This window comes from Populus alba, chromosome 1 (genome assembly GCF_005239225.2).
Source record: "Populus alba chromosome 1, ASM523922v2, whole genome shotgun sequence".
Lineage (NCBI taxonomy): Eukaryota > Viridiplantae > Streptophyta > Magnoliopsida > Malpighiales > Salicaceae > Populus > Populus alba.
In genome coordinates, this window is record NC_133284.1 from 1,596,382 (window position 1) to 1,618,432 (window position 22,051).

The 22,051-nt window shown below is 36.7% G+C and overlaps 1 pseudogene; it reads right to left on the bottom strand.

Moving 5' to 3' along the window:
- Positions 1-15,430: 15,430 nt before the first annotated feature.
- LOC118036833 (linoleate 13S-lipoxygenase 2-1, chloroplastic-like) lies at positions 15,431-20,475 on the bottom strand (annotated as a pseudogene).
- Positions 20,476-22,051: the final 1,576 nt, after the last annotated feature.

Here is a 22,051-nt window from a genome sequence, read left to right on the forward strand (position 1 = left end):
TTTTCCAATTAACCCACCTTCTAGATCCTCACACACAGCCTCCTACCTTCCTCCTTTGTTGGTGCTTTCCCCAACAAACTTTGAGACCCAGCGCTCTCCCTCTCACAGTCGTCACTGCCCCTTTCCTCAACCAAAACTTTCCCTCTGCACACAAGCTTCCCTTCTCCCTTCAGCCGCACACTCTCCCCTCCCTTTCTCTACACAGAAGTCACCTCTCAATTCCCTTTGCTAGCCGGCCAATTCAGCTCCTTTCTTCTCACTTTCTCGTTGGTCCCCATTCCATCTCTCGGGCAACCTCCTTTTCTTTGCCAAGGACAAACCAGACATACCCCTTTCCTTGGCAAAACCTAGACTAGTATCCACTGCTCCCTGCCCATGTTTATTTTTCTCTCCAGGAACTGACCGCCTAAACCAGCCACACCGCCATCTTCCATTTGTTCTCGGTTTAGAAACAGAGAAGGTGCACCCCCTGGGTTGTTGAATCTCTCTCTAAGAGACGCCGCCCTTTACCATGACAACCTTGCACCTTGCCAGTTTGTCCTCATCAGCACCGCGTCTGCAACACATCCAGCACTGCGGCAAACCTTGTTGGTGGGAGAAACCACTGGTGGTGGCTTTGAGACACTCAGAGGGGATAAAACACACTGTTTTATTACACAAAATCGAAGCTTACAATTACACAAAATAAAAGCTTATACACGCCCTCTCTCTCTCTCTCTCTTTCTAGTGTTCCTCTCAATTCTCTCCACACATATAACATAAGCTGGGCATTCTATTTATACACAAAATCAGAATACGAAAATTCAACCTTCAAGTGTGAAGGCGGCTGGCGGCTGTGGCAGCTGGTGGCTGGCGGCTGCGGCTGGTGGCTGGTCGGTTGGTGGCAGCTGGTGGCTGGCTGGGCGGTGGTTGCCTTCCTTGACCTTCTAGATTGAGTTTAGATTCAACAAATCTCCCCTTTAAACTCAATCGAGGGATATCATGCCAAGCATGAATACTTCTCCCTTCAATGCCTTCTCTCTGCTTGTAGCGTTTATTCACTAATTTGGCTTTCGTCTTGTAGACCTTTTTGACACCTATTGCTTTCTTCTTTTCTGGTGGGTCCTTATCTGCATGGAAACAAAATAGAGTTGTATCTTCCATAACCTGAGTGGTATCGTACAACTCTTCAAGATTCTGTATCCTTCTTGGTCCTTCTGACGAGGATGCTGATGGTGGTGTTGATGATGATGCTCCTGGTGTGTTCCTCCTGTTGAATACAGGGAATCTGTGTACCGGACTTTGTGGTTCAGCTGCTGGTATAAACACCGGACTTTGTGGTTCAGCTGCTGGCACAATCAGTTCTTCTGCAGGTACAATTGGTTCTTCGACAAGTACTGTTGGTACTTCTTCTCCTTCAAGGATCAAATCAAGATTGATCCATTTGATTGCTTCTTGGTCATCACCATTCCATTGCCAAGATGTATCTTCTTCAAAGATAACATCTCTACTTATAATCACCTTCTTCGTGATGGGATTATACAGCCTATATCCCATCTCTCTTTCACCATATCCGACAAAGATGCATTTCTCACTCTTATCATCGAGCTTTCTCCTTCTTGCATCTGGGATCTTTGCATATGCCACACAACCAAAGACTCGTAGATGAGTAACACTTGGTTTGTGACCACTCCATGCTTCTTCTGGAGTAACTCCTTGCAAACTTCTGGTCGGGCAGCGATTTAACAGATACACTGCACATGATACAACTTCAGCCCAGTATTGCTTGGGCAATTTCTTTGCTTTGAGCAGACTTCTTGCCATGTCAAGAATCGTGCGATTCTTCCTTTCTGCTACACCGTTCAGCTGTGGTGTATAGGCTGGCGTTGTCTGATGTCTGATGCCTTGTTGTGTACAGAAGGCTTCAAAATCATTGGCTGTATATTCTCCTCCTTGATCAGATCTCACTGTTCTGATCGTATAACCAGTTTGCTTCTCCATAATTGCTTTAAAATCTTTAAAACAATTGAATACTTCTGACTTCCTCTTCAGAAAGTATATCCACGTTTTTCTACTAAAATCATCAGTAAAAGTGAGGAAGTACCTATTTTGTCCAGTTGACATAGGCGTAATTGGGCCACACACATCTGTGTGTACTAACTCCAGTGGCCTCTTTGCTCTCCAGTTGACTTCTTTGGCAAAACTGGATCTGTGATGTTTGTTGAGGACACAACTCTCACAGACTTCATCTGGATGATCAATGTGAGGCAAACCTTTGACCATCTTCTTGCTTGATAGCATCTTCAGACTTGTGAAATTCAGATGTCCAAGCCTCAGGTGCCAAAGCCATTCTTCACTGTTGGTGATGGCACTCAAACACCTTGCTGCATCATACTGGATGTTCAAAGGAAACATCCTATTCTTGGACATTTTCACGTAGGCCATTAATCTCCAATTGTTGTCTCTAATTGCCAGATGACAATTCTCCGAGTAAAAAGTATAGCCTCTCTCCAAAAGTTGACCTAAGCTGATTAGGTTCTGCTTTATGGCTGGGACATAATACACATTGGCGATGTAGCTGGAATCGCCGTTCTTCAACTTAATTGGGATGCTGCCTTTACCTTTGAATGGAACCTTTGTGGTATCTCCAAAAGTAACTAGACCTTGCTTGGTCTCATCTAGATCACTAAATAACTCTCGGTAGCCGAACATGTGATTGCTGGCTCCAGTATCTAGATACCATATGTCCTGTTTCTCGCCAAGTTCTTGTTGGACAAGAAATGCAGATGCTTCTCTGTCATCCTTCTCTGCATAGTTTGCTTGCTCACGTATCTCCAACGGAGCTTTCCATCGGCATTCAGTGCTATAGTGCCCAAATTGATTGCAGCTATAACATTTGATATTCCTCTTGTCACGGTTATTGTAACCGCCTCCTCTTCCTCTGGGAGTGAATGCTTGTTGGCCTCGGCCTCCTCTGGTGGTGTTTCTACCACCTCTTCCTCTGAAGCTTGTATTCCAAGAACCTCTTCCTTGGAATCTCTGGAATCCTCCTTTGGATTGTTGACTTCCTGCTTGAGTGGTGTAGCCACTTGATGAAGTCTCCCCTTGCTCATATCTGTCCTTGAGGGACAGCTTTGCTTGTAAGGCATGCTCGATGGCCTTATCTCCATTTCGCTTTACTATCTTCTGCTCATGAGCTTGCAAAGAACTCATAAGTTCATCTACTGTCAACTTGTCCACTTCTTTGGACTCTTCAATGGCGACAACAACATGATCAAATTTTGGATCTAGGGATCTCAAAATTTTCTCCGTAATTCGAGCATCGATGAGGGCTTCTCCATTTCTTCTCATCTGGTTTACTATCACCATAATCCTTGTGTGATAATCAGAAATAGACTCCGAGGACTTCATTTGCAATAACTCAAATTCTCCTCGCAAAGATTGAAGACGAATCTTCTTGATTCTATCAGCACCTTTGTATTTCTGTTGGAGAGCCTCCCATATATCATGTGATGTTTCAGCGGAAGCTATGATCTTGAATGTATCTTCATCAAGACCTTGGTAGATGATGGTCTTGGCTTTGTTGTCTTTCTTTCTGTTGACTTTGAGGGCTTGCTTATGTGCCTCTTGTAAAGCATCCTCTGCTTCTTTGGACTCTGGTTCAACATAACCAGTTTGTACAATATCCAAACACTCTTGTGACCCAAGAAATGCCTTCAATCTGATGCACCAACTATCATAGTTGTCTTTGGTCAGCTTAGGGATGAGTGTATGTGTACCTTCTGTAGTCATTTTGCTCTTGGAATGACTATATCACCTCTTTGGGAGCCGAATTTGGACAAACGGACACTGTAGATCGATCCGGAATGGTCCAAATAGTAGGGAACCGGTCTGACTTTGTTGAAATCGGGTCAGAAAATGGGTGAACCGGTCAAAAAACAAATTCTGTACGGCGGGCGGTTCGCTGGGTTAAACCGGGAATATTCTGTGGAATATTCGGGGAATATTCTCTCGCTCGGCTGCGGCTGGAACGCGGCTCGGCTCGGCGCAGAGGACGGCTCGGCTTGTGGCTCGGCTGGACTCGGCGTAAGCGGCTCGACGCGGCTCCAATATGGCGCGTGTGGACGGCACTCGTCATCTACCTCTGGAGCGCGTGGCTGCGCGTGGTCTTCTGTGCAGAATCTTCAGGCGACGCGTGTGGCTCACCTCTGTCTCCAATCAGGCTGATTCTTGCGACAGTGAGTTTTTCTTGATGAGTTCTACACTGTGGAATGATCAAAACTTGTTTTGGACAACTTTGAAAATTCGGATATACCCCAAAACACTTCTGTTTTCCGGCGAACGGGGCTCTGATACCAATTGTTGGTGGGAGAAACCACTGGTGGTGGCTTTGAGACACTCAGAGGGGATAAAACACACTGTTTTATTACACAAAATCGAAGCTTACAATTACACAAAATAAAAGCTTATACACGCCCTCTCTCTCTCTCTTTCTCTTTCTAGTGTTCCTCTCAATTCTCTCCACACATATAACATAAGCTGGGCATTCTATTTATACACAAAATCAGAATACGAAAATTCAACCTTCAAGTGTGAAGGCGGCTGGCGGCTGTGGCAGCTGGTGGCTGGTGGCTGGCGGCTGCGGCTGGTGGCTGGTCGGTTGGGGGCAGCTGGTGGCTGGCTGGGCGGTGGTTGCCTTCCTTGACCTTCTAGATTGAGTTTAGATTCAACAAACCTGGCTCCACTGTGAACAGCGAGGAGAGACGTCTTTCGTGAGCAGCAACCAGTAATCTCCCGCCACTGCGCCTCTAGCCGCTGCCTAACCAGAAAGGAGACCGATGCAAGCAGAGAACAAAAAGGAAAAGAGTTGGAATAGACGAACATGGACAGACCAGCCGCCACGCCTTCAACGTCGCTGCAGCTCCTTCATTTTTCTCCAGCACATCAGCTTTAATATCCTTGTTTCTCCCATCATCTACCAGTAGCTAAGGAGGCACAAGTGAGTCTTTCGGTCTCTGGTTATTATTAGCTGCAAAAGGATCTGCAGGAAAATATTTAAAACAGACGAACAACATCGCTGCAGCTTCTTCGCTTCCATTCCCAGGTCTGTGTTTCCTTTCACCCCGCAGCATGCATTTTATTTGTTTTGAGTTTGCACTATTCAAGTGAATTAATTCACTTGAACAGTATTCACCAGCCTTCTTCAAAATATAAATGTTGCACCCTTTTTTTTGTTTTGTGTCCAGCCGGGTCACTTGTTTGGGCAAGTGACCCAGCCGGACTTATATATATATATATATATGATTTATTTTCTGGAATATTTATTTCGAAGTCTGAATTTTTTTTAATTTTTTTGTTAAAAAAAATATCAATCCCGTATTAAAAATACCCGGTTTTTTCGACGCGATGTGACAAACATACATATATATCAAAAAAATGTTTTCTTATGTGTTGCATACGGACAATACCCTAACATGTTTTTTTTTTTTTAATGTCTTAAAAAAATGAATATTTAAACTTTCAAAAATGTGTTTTCGCATGGATTTCTTAAACACAATAAAAAAATTATTTTCTTGCATTTCTGGATTTTACAACATGTTTGTAAAACTCCAAAGGGTATTGACCAATATTCCAAAAACTACAAAAATCTTATTTTTGGGGGGGATTCATTTATTATTCACCGTTAATATTGGGATAAAGAAATCTCAAAGGGATGAATATCCAAAATATTATTGGGAATAACTTGTTATTATTCACTGTTAATATTTGGATAAACAAACCCTAAGTGGTAAATATCCATAATAATTTTCTATGAATAATAAGTCATCAAACATCCTTGGAAGAAGCCTTGATTATAATCGAGGACATTTCAATTTTACTCCACGGTTTATGAGCCATGAGAGTATGAAACACTAAAGTAAAAAATAGGCTTTTAAAGCGCCTTGAATTTCCTTAGATTTCTAAAATTTTTGTCCCTCCTCCTTGTGATTTACGAGTCGCAAAACTCTTGAAATACTAAGGGAAAAATGATCTTTCGAAGCACATGGAATCTCCTTGGATTTATATCCTAATAAATTTTGTTTGAATCAAACCTAGAAAAATTGATGGGATTACAAAACATCAACACCATAGCAATTATAGAGCAAACCAAACACCAAGCAGCTTACCTTAGGTAGGGTATACTAGGGGTGCTAATACCTTCCATTTACGCAACCAGTTCCTTGCCTTAGAATCTATGAAAAACCAGTTAGGGTTCCTAGTGACCAAAATACTAGGTGGCGACTCCAAAGAACCAAATCAGCAAAACAAATGAAAAATCGCCATCGGACACCACGCGGATTTTGACGTGCGACAAAGGCAAGGAAAGTGCTCTTTACTACCTCAATAAGACATGTCTACCATTAATGTTTGCAATAAAGAAGTTAAGGCATTACCTCCAAGCGCATTCAGTAAGATTAACCTCCCGAGCTGACCCTCTCAAGTACATCATCTCAAGACCAGTATTATCAAGAAGATTGGCAAAATGGGCTTTATTGCTTCAAGAATTTGAAATGGTCTACGTCTCATAAAAAGCTATCAAGGGGCAAGCACTAACTGATTTTCTGGATGATCATCCTATTCCCGATGAATGGAAGTTCTCTGAAAACCTGCCTGATGAGGATGTTTTGTTTATTGAACTGTCAGAACCATGGAAAATGTTCTTTGATAGCGCAGCATGACAACATGGAGCCAGTGCTAGGGTTATATTCATCACACTGAAAAGATAGGTCTTGCCTTTCTCCTTTTCACTTACTGAATGTTGTTATAATAACATGGCCGAATATCAAGCCTTGATTCTTTGGTTGGAAATGGCAGAGAATACAAAAATGTATCGCCTTAAAGTTTTTGGTGATTCTCAATTAGTCATCAGACAACTCCTCTCACTATATGAAGTCAAGAAGCCAGAATTCATCCCATATCATAAGTATGCACTTAAATTGATAACATCACTTGATTGTGTCACTTTAGAACATGTACCACGGAAAGAGAATAAGTAAGTCGATGCCTTAGCAAACCTGGCGTCAACATTAGCATCATGTAGTGAGGAGATAAAAGTCCATGTATGTCAAAGATGGGTCGTTCCACCACTAAATCATGACATAAAAGAGAAAGAACAAGTAGGCGTAGTTTCTGTCTACGAGATTGAAAGAGAAGACTGGCATCAGCTGCTTATCGATTATTTGAGACATGGAAAGCTACCTAAAGACCTACGCTATAAGATAGAGGTGAGGCGAAGAGCTTCTTGCTTCATATACTTCCAAGGCACTTTTTATCGACGCTCTTTTGATGAAGTCTTTTTGCACTATCTCGTAGAAGAAGAAGCAACAAAAGCACTAGAAGAAACTCACTCAGGGATCTGTGGAGCACACCAATTAGGCCCTAAACTTCACTTCTGGATCAAAAGAATGGGATATTACTGGCCAATAATGGTGAAGGATTGCATATACTATGCTAGAAAATGTCAAAGTTGTCAATTGCATGCTAATTTGATCCATTAGCCACCCGAGCCTTTACACCCAATAGTTGCCTCTTGGCCCTTTGATGCTTGGGGACTTGATGTGGTAGGACCATTGCCGAAAAGCTCTAGGGGGCATCTTTACATATTGGTTGCAACATATTACTTCTCTAAATGGGTAGAAGCTGCAACATTAAAAAAGGTCAAGAAAGAGACAGTTGTAAACTTCATCCGAACAAACATCATTTACCATTATGGGGTACCAAGATACATCATAACCGATAATGGAAATGAGTTCTACAATACAGCCATGAACAAGTTGTATGCATAGTTTAGTTGCAAACAACATAACTCTTCTATGTATAATGCTCTGACTAATGGTTTGGCAAAAGCCTTTAATAAGACTTTATGCAACATTCTCAAAAGATGGTGAATCGCTCGAAGGACTGGCATAAGAGAATTGGGGAGGCGTTATAGGCTTATTGTACTACATTTCGAACACCGACTCAAGCTACTCCATACTCCTTGGTATACGGGGTTAAAGTTGTTCTTCCACTAGAATGTCAAATTTCATCTTTAAGAATCACAATCCAAGGACTTTCCAATGAAGACAATATTCATCTACACCTTAAAGACATTGAAGCTTTAGATGAAAAACATCTTAAGGCATAACAATGATTAGAATGTTATCAAGCATAACTCTGTAGAGCTTTCAACAAGAAGGTGTGACCACGCTCATTCCAAGAAGGAGATCATGTCTTGGCAGTACGACACCCGGTAATCATGTCAAAACGCGTGGGCAGCAAGTTCCTCTCCATATGGGATGGCCCATATGTGGTTCAAGAAGTCTACATCAATGGAGCTTACAAAATTGTTGATGAGAATGGATTAAGGATTAGGCCTATCAATGGCAAATTCTTGAAAAGATACTATGCTTGAAATCTGATGTAGCTCATGTCCCACACGAGCTAAAACTGCGAAAGGCACAAAAAAAAACAAACAAAATTTAACTATATTATGACTTGATCCTTTATCCACAAAGATACGTAGGCAACTTGGAATTTGTTCTGATTACAGTCACGTAAAAAAAAAACTCTTTGACAAAAAAAAAAGTTTTGAACTACATTCAGACTTGATCCTTTATCCATAAAGATACATAGACAACTTATAAATTATTCTAAGCACAATCACACCATTATTTAAAGCTATTCAAGCCACTATAATTGTTAACGTGGAAAAAAAGGGATAAGTAAACCTCAAATTAAACACAATCATAACATGGAAAATTAGGTGACAGGAGAAAAGTGAAGGCAAAATATAGACTTTATTAATAGAAAGAAGAATTTTGTTATATAAAAGTATATATTCTCAACATAAAGTCGATAAGCTAGTGTTACAAAAAAATAATAACAATAAGAATTCCAAAGTAGAATAAATCATCAGCATACTATGGTTTTCAGTTTTGTCCTTTTAACTCTTTTTGCTTGGTCTCCAACAGTCCTTTTAATCTTTAAAGAATAACGGAGTCAGTTTCACTCATCATAGGGGAAGATTATAGTGTGGTGAACTCTGCTCAAATACAGGAGGTGATGATTTTTCTCCTAGAAAGCTCTTCATCATGCAGCTTGAGGGATGACTCCAGCTTGATCTTCTTGCTCTGCCACTCTATTAGTTGTTCCTTTATTTTTGTTATTTCAGTATGAGTGGTGGAAATGGATCCATATGAACTCAGCTTCAAAAGCTTCAAAGTTTTTTAGCTGCACTTCAAGATTTTTTATGTCTAAGGCTCGCTGGTAAGGATTCTAAATGAATAAAATTTTTAGCATCGTCAATCACCTTAATCATCATTCTTCGGATGAAGGAGCAATCAACCTTTATATCAGTTTGCCCGCATCAATCCCTTCCTCTCCTTGAAAGCGACTAGTCAGCCTCCCTTTTAAATCAAGGGTTCGTCACATGTGCAGTTGATTATGAATCTTCAAGAATAAGGCTCGCTTATTGTCAAAGTGAACAAAACATGGAACCCTTGGCATGAGTGAGAAAGACTTCTCAAGCAACCCAGGGTTTTATTGGATGAAAGCATCAAGCAGCCTCCTATGTTCCTCTAAGAACTTGATAAAAACAGCATGTCTCCCATCAACTTTCAAACTAGGAGCTGGGGTTTTCTTCTAGGCAATAGATGAGCTCGCATCTTCTCTAGTCATGGTTGGAACCTGGCCGTACGGAATGCAATTCATCACTCATCACATAGAAAGACTATGTATGGTGCTCAGCTCCAACCACAAAGGCTCTAAAGCTGCAATGACGTCTCATGCTAGAAAGAGTAACATAACAAGGAGAACCATTTAAAGCATGCTTGTGATGCTGGAACGGTGTCTAGTGAAGTCCCTTCGGACAGTGAGGACTCAGTTGCAGATTGCTTCAATTGTGGCCGGGAAAGGAACAAGTAGAAAACAGGAGATAAGGTCAAGCGAGTTGCTTTGGCTAGCGACACATTCTTTCCTTTTGCTTGGAACAATGCAGTTGAGGAGGCATGTGAAGCTGACATTGATGTTATTATAGAGCATGGTGGTAGCATCAAGAATGAGGACGCCATATAATGCTGCAACAGTAAGTAAAAGAGAGAGAGAGAGAGAGAGAGAGACACCCATGCATACCTGCTAAGACTGGTGGAGGTTGTGCTGATAGTAAAAGGAGAAGAAGGAGTCGTGCTAGTTATAACATAAAGAAAGGAAATGCAATGTTCTTTTAGTCGGAAAAATTGCAAATGGTGATGTATAGATATTGGTCTCGTGGTGATCTGCAGAAGCCGCGATGTTGATTATAAAGTTCTCAATAGTCTTGAAGTCACGCAATAAATCATCTCGATACTTCAATAAGAGTTGTTAATACAACTAAGTGCGGCGTGATATCAGCTGCTTTGAACCAGATTTTGAGGAAATGCAAAAAATGCTGGTTTTTTAAAATGATGATGATGATGATGAAATGTGGTCTGAATAAACACTTCCTTCATTAGTTGCTGGTTTTTTACTATTAGTGGAAGCTGTAGTGAAAAGGACATTGAAATAGCTGTAGTGATGGTTTGGTTTCCAATAAAGAAAGATCCCTTGATGGAACAGTCCACCATGGGAGCAGACTTGGCAAATCATTTCAGAGCTTTGGGAGGTTCGATACCACCAAGCAGTGAACAGCCACACACATAATCGGAGATATATAGAGATAGAAAGAATAGGGTGGGCACCTTCCTTCTCCTTTTTTTAAAAAATTGCAATTGTAATAAAACAAAAAAATAAATGGAGACATGCATACCTGGACTGCTGGTGGAGGCTGTGTTGAAGGAAGCAGGATTATTAAAACAACACAGAACGACCACAACTTATTGAATGGAAATAATATTGTTGATTCCTTTGAGAATAGTAGCAACCTGTTGGTGCTAAAGAAGAAGAGAATGACGAACGCCTCCTAAGATTGATTGCCTGGCTTATTGGAAGCCGAACTGTCTGTAAAAAAATAGAAGGGACAAGCATGGTTTTTATAGCCGCTTACTCTGATGAGAGGACTCTTGCTTAATTAACATAATCAAAAGCCAGTGAACTTTTCCTAGTTGAAGAAAATTTTCCTAGTTTGATTAAGCGAAGTCGGCTACCAGTACTGGAAATTATTTTGCTCTCTTAATAATTCATTCACGTGGACAATTCATTCAGGAAACAAAGGATGCACATGGTAAAGCCAAAAGAAAAGGAAACAACAAATTTCCTATACTGTTAAAAAGGAAAGAACATTTGAACGGGAAGAAAAAATAATTTATCAATCAATATGAGTGCGCACGCATATCAAGAGAAGGAAGAGAAAATGAATTAAAATCTTTAATATTTCATAGAACATTTGTTAGAGAATAATATAAATTATTTTCTGGGACCTCACCTAACAGCTTAAGTTATTGGGTTGATATAGTTCTTTGACATGGTATCAAAACCTTAATGACCAAGCGGTCACGAATTTGAATCTCACCGTCCCTATTTATTTGATAAAAATTAAGCACAAGGTAATGTTAGCATGTGCAAGTTTCAAGCCCAAAGGGCTTTCACTTGAGAGGTTGTGTTAGAGAATAATATAAATCATTTTCTAGGACCTCACCTAATAGCTTAAGCTATTGGGTTGATATGGTTCTTTAACAACATTAACCACTATCCGGAATCACGAACGAATTGCATCGTTGGATTCAAAACAATGAGATCTTCAAAACAAGATGTTACAGTGACCACTTCTGATGAAAAAATTCCTGCAGCCCGGTCAAAGTGTTGGTTGCCATTCAGGTATAAAGATAAATTTTGTTTGGTCCTGAATATGCAACAGATTCAAATGAGGTGTTGGACTTGAACATTCTATCATTTGATTTGATAAATCTCAATCAAGATTCATCCATAAATTTTTAATTTTGACTATCATATTTTATTTTTATAATAAGATTTATCAACTTGTTGTGAAAATCTAATATGGTCAAATCAAATTTTAGTCAGAAATATAAAACCCTCTCAACTATAGTTTTCGAGACATGCCCACTGATTAGTACTTAAAAGTGTATTTTATCAAGGTTTTATATCATTATTTTGCACTTAAAGTATCAATAACTTCTTAATTAAAACATGTTTTATAATAACATACCTAATAATATAAGATACCTTTAATTTATGGTAAATGTTCATCTTAAATACAGGTCTATCACATAAATGAAAGGATTGATTGATGAGTTTAAGTATTGAAATTGAAATGACAAAGAGAGGGCCAAACTTAGAAAAGAGATGTTGGTGCAGTCCAAACTAGAACACTGTTCGATAATTGGGTCATATCTCGAGTTCTAGAAGTCCAAATGACCTCAATTATTTTTTCCTGGAAAGTTAAGACAATTTCCTATAACTTTCATGTGTATAGGTGGTTCTAGTTCTGATGTTAGCAATGACATTTTGTTTAGACAAGAAGACAAAAATTTTATCCAAGTCAAGAGCTGGCCACCCACTTAACAATTAGTCATCAAATCAATAGTTTCAAATTTTTGCCTATAAAAGGAGGCATTTACCATGCATTTAGGCATCTTGGTTGTTCAGATCAAGATCATGCTCTTTATTTCTCTCTTTATATTTTTTGTAATTCTTAAGTTTTGCTTTCGTTAATATCTTGTTTATGCTTTTCATTTCCTTTCCTTTACTTAGTTAACTTGTATCTTATTTATGTTCTTATATTGTTTATTTATGTTTCTCTTTTTCATTATGTTTAGCTAAGTTTATTATGTCAAGGTGAAAAGGTTACACTAATGGTGTAAGAATAAGTATAGTGTAAACTCAACATGGACCTTAATGTTTAATATTAACACGTCTTAACTTTTTATCTTACTAATTTTTAATACAAACTCAACATGGACCTTAATGTTTAATATTAACATGTCTTAACTTTTTATCTTACTAATTCTTAATACATTGCTTGTTAAATGGTTAATCTAGATTTGTGTTGTATAACACTTAGTACAACAAATGCTTGGCACTCTCATAGCTCAACCATATGGTATAACCTACACCTGTGCTACGAAAGGAACTTGATTTGTTATTAACATAAGTTAGCATCATGAATTCCTGACAATATTTAAAAGTTTGGTGTTACTTAAATAAGATAATTAATATGATCATGTTACAATTTATAATGAGCTATTATTGACAAATCATCCGATTGGAACCTCCTTTGTGTGTGGTTTCTAGTTGAATAATAAGAGTTTATACTATACTTGTTTGAAAAACCATTAGTGGACCCTCTAATCTTGACATTTGTTTTTATCATTGTTTAATCCGCACATTAATCAAACATCTCAAAGTCCTCTTTAACTTCTTCTTCTTCTTCTTTATTATTATTATTATTATTACTATTACTATTACTATTACTATTACTATTACTATTGTTGTTGTTGTTGTTGTCTATAATTTATACAATTAACCTCCCTGTGGTTCGACCCTGATCTTGCCGGGTTATTTATTACTTCGACACTCCTACACTTAGAAAAAGACATCAATCTTTTAGTCGTGTCACCCACTTATTTCAAATGTAAGTGAACTTGTCTTGGGGGCATCTATAGAAACACAAATTTTATACCAATCAAATTTCACCATGTGTAATTTTATTCTTTAAAAGAAAGGATAAAATAAAATTGAAATAAATGACATGGAAAATAAATGAGCCTTCATATATTTCTTGGCCAATGAAAAGTTGACACTTGGGATGAGATATTCAAGATATCTTATCATAAATACAAGATCCCATCAATAGATATCAACCAATAAAATTATGTCATATGGCATTGGAAAAGGACCTGAGAGCCCTTACAAATATCTATAAATAGAGGGCCTCAACCTAAAGTCATGAGGATTCCTGATAATACAAGTTTTCTTCAAGATAAGCTCTTCAAACAAGGAAGCTCTCTCTCAAAGAGTTATCAAGCCTCATTCATCTACGTTTGAAGTTTAAAAAGAATGAAGCTCTGTTGGATCAAGCCAAAACGCTTCATAAGAGTTCTTCAACAACACTTTGAAGACAAATCAAGGTACTCTTCAAAGCATCAAATCACAACATCTCACTTCGCAATACACGCCCAAATTCATGTTCTTGCAAAGCACAAATCTTGACTTGATTACTCAAATAAATCAAGTCATTAGACATTAAATCCGAGGGAAGAATCAGAGGATCTTCATATTCTTTTGAAAGAATATATTACATAGAGATTGTACCCATTCATATATTTAATAAAATCATATATATTTATACATGTGTACTTGTTTAATTTCAGGTACTCAAAATTATGTCGACAAATATATATTATCATAAATATTTTATATAAATTTGATATAAGTAATAGATAATTATTCATGAATATATTGAGATTCACCTAAAAAATTATGCAATATGGATTATTATAATTTGATTGAGGGTTATAACCCAGTACCATTTTTTTTCCACATTTTTACTTACAATTCTTGGTCCTGTGCAGCAATATGGATTATTATAATTTGATTGCCGCCCTGTGCAGCAACGTCTACGATAAGGGTGTTCTTCGCCGCCTAGCAATGGTCTTTTTCAATCAAGGACTTTTCTAATATGTAAATGGTATGTTTTGAATGATTTAGGATTTGATACTTTTATGAATTGGTACAAATATAAGATAAATTTATTTTTTTTATTCAATAAAAATAGGTATCATCGAATATTAAATTATATGTATATCCATCAAGACTGAGTTTTATTCTTAAACAATCTTAAGAATGTATCCCCGCATCGTCTTGATATGTTAATTAGAAAAAAAAATATTAAATTTTAGTAGACATTGGTTCTAAATTTAAATTTAAAAGATCAAGAAAATTAAAAAAATATAGTACCATGCATAACAGCATAACTTTTGAGGGTGATATTGAAAGAAAATAAAGTTCAATGTCCAAATAAAAAAGAATCTAAACTTCAAGGGATTTAGAAGAAATTTTTTATTAATAAACCGTGATAAATGTAAGAGGATGAATAATAACAACACAGTAATAGCATGTTAATATTAACGTTAATGCTGGAGATTAAGAGAGAAGGAGGGATGGGAGGAAATATGCCCTCACTGGCTCTTATTTCCTTGTGATTAATTATAGATATCTTCATCATTTTACGTGTTAATTAATTTTTTTTTAATGATTTTAAAGATACATTGGTATATTTAAAGGAATAATCTTTTGTTTAATTTAAGACAAGGACCCTCTTGTTATCCCTAATTGTTTGAGTCAAGTATTCAGTTTTACCCCCATGAAAAATATTTGACCAATTACCTTCAACCCTGTTAATCTAATTTTGGTCGACTAAAGCTAATCGATTAAATTCATGATCCTTCATTAAATCTACTGGGATTGCTTTCAATTGCTGATCTTTTAGACAAATGCAAGAAGAAACAACTTAGCGCAACATTATTCCACCATATTGTTTTATTTTTTCTTCATACCATTACAAGTTTTCAAACTTCAGATAGAAATGCTGTAAGGAACTCCTTTTCCTGTAACTCCAGGTTCAGAAAATGGCTTCAAAAGCTCATAAGGCACAACGCCAGCTCCATTTCTATTCTTCAATTTATTGTCAGCATTCCTTCCGTCAATAATTCCTTCAAACTCCTTCAACCTCCCATTGAACTTTAAGAAAGCCGCATTTATAGCTGGTTCCTCTGTCCAAGGTGGCTCTATTTGCTGCCCAAGATACTCCTCATCGGGAGAATGATTTGATAGCACATCCAATATAGCCATCACTGTTGTAGCCTGAATTTGTGAAGGGAATGTTGTCAATAGTATCACTTCAGGTTTCTCCCAAAAGAGTTTCAGCAACTCATCGTTCGGGTCTTCGGTTGGCATATTCATCCTAGCAGTTGTAGGCCTATTTGGAAAGTATCCTGCATATGTATATTGTCCGAAATTCACTGCGGCATGATGACCGGAGGCTATCCATATGATAGTTGTCAGGGTTTCAATAAGGTCCTGAGGTGTTTTAAGCACAGGCCACCATGGTTCATCTTTCTTGTCAGCGTGACCTACCGTTCGAACTTCTGTCCACCATGCTTGGAGCTCATTATCAGACACAATGAGACTTGAGTCTGAATAGTAGTGATTGACATAGTCACTAACCCACTCTTTGATGATATCCCATAAAACCAAACCATCATTGGCATATGGATAGTCTTCCACCATCAATTTCAATCCATGTGGAGCAGATGGATCTTCCACAGCCATTGCCCTATCAATTATCAGAATCAGAAAGAAGATGTTATAACTAGCCGCTTCAAAAGGTTTATTAATTATGACTAGCAGCATCTAAGTTTGGTAGAATGATAGGCTAGCTAAGGATCGATCAAACATACCTGTTTATTAGATCCTTGGGGAGCGCCTCGTAGTCAAACCGCCATTCCTGATCATAGACAACAGAGCTTAATTCCATAGAATACTTGCCAGGAAAGAATGACGTCTCTATAATCCCTTTTGCATTAATTAGATATTGTCGAGCTAGAGCATTGATCTCCATTGTGTACCGGAAATGCGGGTGCAGGAGTCTGTAGATTGGATGCATTTCACTAAGTTGGCGATGGGCCGCGATTATGTATGGTTCTGTGCAGCAATGTGTTCTTAGCCTGCAAAACATAACATATGATACATGTTTATAAATCGATTCAAATCCTATTTTTTTCATCGCAATTTTGAACAAACCGAAAATTTTTGTACATTAATGCAAGGCGGCTGCTAACTCAAGCGCAAGGAAAGTGCATACCAGTGACTAATAAGCTGGTGATAGCCAGACTCGTGTGCAAGGACATGGGCTTTGGCAAGCCTCCAAAGCCAAACACCAGTGGAATGCCAAGCTGGTCTGAACACTTGCTTCCATTGCGGCTTACCATCCATCGGTGGTCGAGTGAGCTCAATAGCTAGTGGTCTCAATGTTCCTTCATGGGTTAAGAAGAACAATGTCCGTGACCCGTATAATGTCGTGCCTTTCAGCTCTCTTATTTTGCTTACAAAAGGTAGGAATAAATCATGGTAGTCAAGGATGAAAAGCTTCTGAGCTTTTACTGCCTGCGTTCATCAATGCACCGAATTTAGTTTGTTAAGAGGAAAATCAAGATGAGTTTGAATACCGTTATGCGATTGGTTTTCTTCTTCATACCTCTCCACATGTCATGAACCCTTTGATTTCTTGCTCAACCATTTCTGTAGTGATTGCTGATTCTTGGGGACCGTAGATTTCAGGGTCTAGTTTACTCCTTAATGGCCATTCCTGCATGATTTAATGCAATACTTTCATCAAGAAAAGAGTAATGTTTCAGCATCGTTAGTTTAATATTACCAACATTTGTGAACAATTGATTCATTTCTTGATGAACTGCATGAATCTGGACTGGTTTTTCCTTTCTTATTAAGGGACAAAAATACTATACCGTGACCATTTTGATGGTACAAGGGTTGAGACCAGAAAGAGTCTGTCTAGCAAATTCTTCATCCCTAAACCAAAAAAATCTGTCTCCTGAAACACAAAATCTCTTAAAATGAGAAAATGATAGATATCTTTTCATTTATGATGGATTTATTAATTTCCCATGTTGAATCTAGTTCTTATTATAGGTATAAAAAATATCTTACTCTCCATGGTATCAGGAGTCTCAAATTTCAAAACATCTTTAGTTCCATCAGTAATGGCCCTGAAAAGGTTAGGCAGAAGATCTTTCCAAAACCCCTGTTTCTTTAAGGGAGGCAAATTGATTCCTTCATTGAATAGTGCGTCAATGGAACTGAAGAATGGGAATCCAAGATCACTGTCAACAATAGCGGTTGATAGAGAAGGTACTAGGGCATGCAATACTGATTTGAGAGTCTTGGCAGAAAACGTGCCCATCTTTATTTCTGAGAATTCTTCATCTCGAGGCACGTAGAAGCTGCTACTCCTTGTCTCCGTAAGTGGATCTATCAGCACAATTGTTTCCAAATGGTTAGAATCAATGAAGGAAAAAAAATAATTTCCATAATTTAGTTAATAGGTATAGATTAACAGTTATATATTTTACAATTTATTTTAATAGATAGGTTTTAGTTTAGTAATTCTATTTTATTTGATTATCATATAATGAAAGAAGGATTATTTCCATCATGTAGATTAAGATAAACCTTTCAAAAAAAAAAAATTTAGCTAGTTTATGGAAGCAAAATTATTAAATCTGAAACGTTTTAAAGCTTGGTCATGGATCAGACAGGGAATTTCACTCGAACACAATCCAACACTACTATTTTTTTATAATTATTTTTCTGCATTTTTACCTGACTCGGTCCGTGGTCGGCCAGTACGGCAACGCCTAGGGTACGGGTGCTCTTCGCCACCTATCACCGGCCTTGCTGTCTCTGGATCACTATCAGGATTTCCAAGATCATTGTAAACATCATAGTCATAGATCCTTTCACCTTTCTTTCGTTCTCCATTGTCATTGCCTTGTAAAGTTTCGAGTTCTTCCTTTCTCAGTTTTTGCCAATCCATTTGGTGTTTCTGATGGCAAGTATGACTATTCCATGAAACACAAAAATCAATCAATATAAAAAATTCTGTTATGTGGGATATTTTTATAAGATTAAAATAATTAAAATTTATTTTTGATATTAACATATTAAAATAATCTAATAAATTTATTTAAAACAAATATCTAAGTTATAAATATTTATATGAGTCGAGATTTTTTTTTTTTTTTTTTTTACCATATCCATGACCTGAAAACTTCACATGGTAATATTGACATTATCGTGAGAAAATAAAAATATAAATCATGAACGTTGAGTTAAAGCATATAAAGTATATATATCAGCTCCCCCGATGGATAATGTCTTGTGATTTTATCTTTGTATTGTTTTTCTAGTTATTCACTCTTTCAACAAAAAATTTTATATAAATTAAATTTTTTTATATAGTTTTCCTCAATTTATTCTTATTTTATATTATTAGTGTGATAAAGTTGAAATTTTCAGAACATTCAAACTGATGGGATTGGATCAGCCCACACATAACATCCACAAATGCCACCAAAATATTTTTAAGAAAGAAAAAAATTTGTACATAAAGTACCCCCACACATACGCGCGCATATATATATTATATATATTAAGAAAAATATTTATCAAACATGGTAATTAATTAAAAATAATATCAAATTAACCAAAAAAAAAGATTTTGGATAACAAGAGAGTAAGCAATTGTTAAAAAAATAATATAAATTATATCTTGAGATCTCATCTGATAGTTTAACCTTTTAGGTTGAAATAGTTTTTTTAACATGATATTAAAATTTTGATGATCAAGGGGTTACGAGTTTGAATCCCATCATTCACATCTATTTAATAAAAAATTAAGCATAATATAGTGTGTGTATATAAATTTTAAGCTTAAATATTTTTCATTTGAGGTGGTATATTAAATAAAAATATAAATAATATGTTGAAATTCCATTTACCGTTTAAACTGTTAAATTCAGTCGGTTCTTTCACGCTAACAAAACTTATTATCAAAAAGTAACTAACCTTATTAGTGAAAAAGATTCTCTTCTTTTTGTTGTCAAACTTCGGATGGATCCATGAATCGCAAGTCACATGAACTGGTCCCGCAGGGAAGCCATTAAGCACTACATCATGAAGGTACATCTCTTTATGGTGCTCATTTTCAACAAAAATAGCACCAATCTCTCCAAAATCTGGTGGAACCACAAAATCCGCTTCATACTTGATATCCTCTCCTTCATGATCTATCTTGTGCGCGTATCCTCGAATCGAGGGCTTCTCTAATCCCGTCTCTGGAGAAATTGAAAAAAAAAAGTTGGAATTTAGACAAATTTTTTTCTTACTTCAATCTTCCAAATATATATATATATTTCTTTGCAAACAAGGAATATATGTTAATTTTTTTCAATAAATAAATCATTCGATAAGAACTTAAAAAGTTGTTTCTTGCACTTGTAAAGAAAAAAGAAATATAAAATACTTGGAACACAGGTCTTTCAAGAACCACTGCTTACTTGGGTCAAGCTCGGCACTAACAAGCTCCAAGAGGAGTGTTTTGCCAAACAGGTCTGTAAAATCATCAAGTCCTCGTTCTATCCCTATTTCTGTCCAAAAATCAACAACTGTTTGTTTCACAGTCACCACAGCCTTAACATCTGTGGACTGCTGTGTGACACTAGCTATAGATTTAATGCTTCCATGTTTATAGCCAGCACGAACTTTTTTGTTTGCTTTAGTGGACAAGGACCTTGAATACACAGGAAAAGAAGCATGACCACTGCCATGGATGAATGGTTTAGGTAGTAGAAAAGGGATTTTTGTTGAAAGGTGTGACTGGTGAAGCTGTGGCTTCAACATTGTTGCTAATAGGAGAGGAGATACTTAGGTTTAACTAGGAGCTTTTTGTATGAAAATATGTAGTGAGCGAGCTATGATATATAGAACTAGAGAGAGAGAGAGAGAGAGACGAACATGTTTTTCATATGGCCTATATAATTCATGCATGTGAAACATAAATTATTGGCTTGCAAGTTAAATAAATTTGTTTACATGTTCAAATTCAAAGAAAGTTGTCAAAAATTAATTTCTCATGAAATAGTGGATATATATGATTTGTTTAATAAACGTGTGAAAATTAATAAATCTGACTTTCCAAATCCAATTCCAAATTATTTTTTTAGTGACATAAAAAAGATGTGGATATTTAGGTCAAAATAAAGATAAAATTACCTACATGTCAAAAAAAAAAAAAAAACTGACTCAAGCTAGGTCTAGGTGGTTGCACCAATTAAAATCACATGCATAGCTCCAAGTTATCATCACTCGTTTCCCACCACTCAGGCTCTGATAATAAAGGACTTTTTTGTAGTTTTTTTTGACAGGGTTTCTTGTAAGGACTTTGGCCACGTGGATTTCTCGTACCATGCCAGAACATGGACTATCAAATAGACATTGTAGGTCTTGTTTATAAAGAGTTTCGTGGGTGCTTCTGACTCGTTGATATAAATGTACCTAATTTCACACTGAAAAGCATAATAACTGAGACAGAGAGGTATAATTATAGTTGTTGTGTTATTTATTTAAAAATATATTAAAATAATAATTTTTAAAAAAATTATTTTTGATATTAATGTATCAAAATAATATAAAAATATCAAAACATATTAATTTGAAATAAAATTAAAAAATAATTTTTTTTTAAATTTTTTTAAAATATAAAAACCAACATCACCTTAGTTTTTTAAATTTGATTCCTCCAGTGACAAAATAAAGTAAATAAAAATTTAAGATTGTAAGTAAAAAATTAAGAAGATGAAAATGATGTTTTTATATGGAAGATATTGTATGTAAGGAAATCTATTTATTAAAGTTTGCATCGGTCACAGTTATGATTGCATATATGAGAGAATTGGATATTGTTTCCATCAATTCTTATAATTTTGTTTATCTTTTAAATAGATTTTATTAAACAGAATTTGTGTGTACAAAAACCTTATATATAATTAATAGCTTAGCTTTATAATAATATTTAGCTAGACAGGAAAATTATATGTGCTTGATAGGGATTAATTTGTGCCAAATTCTTTGAAACAAGGATTTGAACTACTTATCTCCTATAAATACTTTTTTTATGGATTCGAAAACCTCACTCTCCGAAAAAGCGTATTTTGTGGGTTTAGGTAAGCGAGTAAAACCCCGGTTGTTCCAGGCTCTTACAAGAGGTGCATGCCCTGACTCGAACTCAAGACTTGCTATGCAGATCTTAAATTCTTTGCCACCACGCCACGCCTCTTGGAGACTATAAATACCTACACTAGACTTGATTAAAAAATAAGAATTGAAGATATACTTGATGACAATTTTTTTTTAGCCTTAAATGTCTATTAAGCGAAAAGTATTAACAGGATAGTATTCAATTTCAATATTGTACCATCCATCCATTCCACCTTGAAACATATAACATGAGATAGATCTAGGGAAAGGCGAAGTTGAAAGG